This window comes from Gadus macrocephalus, chromosome 19 (genome assembly GCF_031168955.1).
Source record: "Gadus macrocephalus chromosome 19, ASM3116895v1".
Taxonomy (NCBI): Eukaryota; Metazoa; Chordata; class Actinopteri; order Gadiformes; family Gadidae; genus Gadus; species Gadus macrocephalus.
Window position 1 is genome coordinate 15,099,141 of NC_082400.1, and position 3,240 is coordinate 15,102,380.

Sequence of the window (3,240 nt, forward strand, 5' to 3'; positions counted from 1 at the left end):
ACACACACATACACACACAGATACACAAACACATATACACGCACATACACACACATACATGCTGCAAAGGAGAAGAGATTGAGAGAAAATACAAAAAGACGTAGAAGAAGAATATGTCTTCCTAACATTGAGGATGGAAACGATTAACATGGAGGAGGAAGAAGGAGTAAAGGAATGAGAGCAAGTATCCAACCAAAACAAAACAAAACACAACACACACCCCCCCAGGCCTCGCTCCAAAGCCACTCCCCTAAAACACTAGACTAGCTCGGTAGCTTTAGCATTAGCTCTGCCTAGCATTAGCTCTGCATTAGCATTAGCTCTGCCTACACATCTGCGACCACCACAGATACCAGATTTGCTTTCTTCTTTCTGTCTGAGCGTTTTAGGTCGTTATCGTTGTCGGGATGCGAGGAGAATTGAAAAACATGCATCGCAAATATATTGCTTACCTTAGCTTTAACCGACACTTTTAGCCCGAGTAACTTTGAAATACAGATAAAAAGTAGCAGATCAAGGACTATTAAGGCATCTTATCTACCAGTTAGCCTGAGACATCTTTCGTCTGGACATTGAGAGACTACTATGCTATCCTGCCCTCCTCTGCTCTGTGACTCATTGTATCCGAGTCACACTATAGAACCACCGAGAGAACACAGTCTGAGCAGAACCAGAGTGACAGAGTCCTCCACATGCTACTTAGAGGCTGAGCCAACACACACACACACACACACACACACACACACACACACACACACACACACACACACACACACACACACACACACACACACACACACACACACACACAGACACACACAAACACGGAGAGGCAGAGAGAAAGATTACAACAGACACAGCGAATAAAATAGAGCGAGAGAGAGAGAGAGAGAGAGAGAGAGAGAGAGAGAGAGAGAGAGAGAGAGAGAGAGAGAGAGAGAGAGAGAGAGAGAACATCAAACACAACATACCAAAATACAGTCAAAAAGCCATGAGGGAGGGAGAGAGAGAAAAAGAAAGAGAGGAAGAGAAGGCAGACTGCAGTAACAGTTCCAGGCGTGGACTGCAGTATCCGGTCAGAGCGATACCAGGCTGACTCAGCATTTAAACCCATCCCTTCAGCAATCACACACATTGCCATACAGCTATGAAGGGGAATGAACTCTGATTATAAACGCAAAAGCATCAACACACGGGCACACCACATGCACATGCACAGGCAAAAACATGTGCACACACACACACACACACACACACACACACACACACACACACACACACACACACACACACACACACACACACACACACACACACACACACACACACACACACACACACACGTGCACACACACAAACACACACAAGTGGGACGCACTGCTTCTAGAAAATCCAAGAAGAAAATCAAGATGTACAAAAGCATGAGTTTGCATTCCTGATCCTCGTCATCCAACTGGATTATGAAAGGTTTGTGAATATTAATTTTGGTTGGGTTAAACACATGTGCGTGTATAAAGTGTGAATACATTATCTTTAAATCACTATCTAGCCACAATTGTCAAGGGATATCTCTGAGCAATTCGTCAGTGTGTGTTTACCAATGTTGTAGCCTATCTGGAGGTAATCCCTCGCCCTATCCCTAACCCACCCCCACCCACCCCCATCCAGATGAGGACTATAGCCGGATTTCTATTTGGGTCAAACTAAGCCCAGTGTTAAACCCACTGAATTCCTCATCAACTGCCTGTTATTCTTTCAGTCTGTGCTGTGGGACAGATTGCATTAGAAGACAGACAAGATGCCTTAATCATACTTTTCAATATATATTCATCAAATAATATTGTTATATTATTATATTATATTGAGAAAAGGTAATATTCGTCAATATGAAATCAAAACATTAAAAAATAAGATTTCTAAGGCTAAAGGTCTGACTGTCGACCACGATGACTTGCGGATTGTTTTAAGGTGATAAAAACTATTGCTTTTGTTTTGGGACCCTTGATCATATTTTCATTTATTTATAGCAACATATATAATGTGTGATTGAACTTTTGATTGAACATCTTCATGTAAAAATAAATGTCCCGTTTTTTGTGCAGCCATATGAATCATCAAACATCCACTGCGCCCTTGAAGCGCTGCACGGCTCACCTTCTCCCATCCTCCTCTCACTTTCTAAACACCTACAATCCCACCAGCCAAGTAGACCAGAACTATTGTGCAATCTGAGCAAACGTGGGCTGAGATAGACCCACCGTTTGTCCCCAGCCCTGTCCGTAAGTAGCCCACCAGAATCGATGAGATTTTTGAAAAACTATCTGCGCATGCAGACTGACATCACCCCCCAAATTTAGCGAACTGCGAAGTGGAGCGCTGGTTTTGCCCTGGCCTGCTCTGCATTGCGGTACTCCTCTGCCGGCCCATTCCCCTCCAACACGCACAGCGTTAACACACACATCCCGATTAAACAAAACCCAACTCTGGATGAACACGGAAGACATGCAGACACATCACGACTTGCCTTCCTTACCTTGCAGACCGAATAAACGACGATATTAAGACGTTCTCCGCATAGCACATACACCTGTCCCCAAAACACACATCTCCCCCATGGATCCTACCCGGTGTAGGTACGTCCCATGGCTTGAAACTTTTCTATTGGATGAGAGCGGATGAGAGACAGGGATGGGCGGGGTTTGCGTGCGTGGATGCCATTGGTCGAGGAGAGGAAGAAGGATGAGAGCGAGAGAGATGCTGATGCTGCCATCATGTTTCGTATGCATGATGGAAAAACTGAAATCGCCCCAGTGGTAGTGGCTGGACAACGGCAGCAGGTTTATTCTTTATCAGGATGGCATGTCGTTTTTCCATTGAAGTATTTTTTTCAAAACTGTGTTCATTGTTGGCAGAGTGTGTTTCAAAGCCAGGAGCTCGCCATGTCATGCATTTGAAAAAGACTAACTTTAATATTATAATGAAATATAGATACTAAAGACTTTGAAAATGACACACACACACACACACACACACACACACACACACACACACACACACACACACACACACACAAGTTAATCTTTGGATAGGCTTGTGTGGGGTAAAAAGGTCATCTGTTTATTTTTTAATCAATTCTTTCACTGTAATGTTCATGTTTTTCTGCACTTGGTGGCATTGTATGTTTGATCGTATATATGTGCTGCATTTAAACCAAAACAATGAAGAGACTATAAACCCACA

The 3,240-nt window shown here is 43.5% G+C and overlaps 1 protein-coding gene across 2 annotated transcripts in view; it reads right to left on the reverse strand.

Annotated features, from left to right (window-relative positions):
• The window catches only part of cntn1b (contactin 1b), an 18,805-nt gene extending 16,132 nt beyond the window's left edge, over window positions 1–2,673 (reverse strand). Inside the window, exon 1 of one of the 2 annotated variants that reach the window (XM_060037860.1) lies at window positions 2,534–2,673. The gene's annotated coding sequence lies outside the window, so the exon portion shown is untranslated. Of the gene's footprint in view, window positions 1–452; window positions 828–2,533 lie in introns of those variants that run through there. The other variant, XM_060037862.1, reaches the window with a different exon arrangement.
• Window positions 2,674–3,240: the final 567 nt, after the last annotated feature.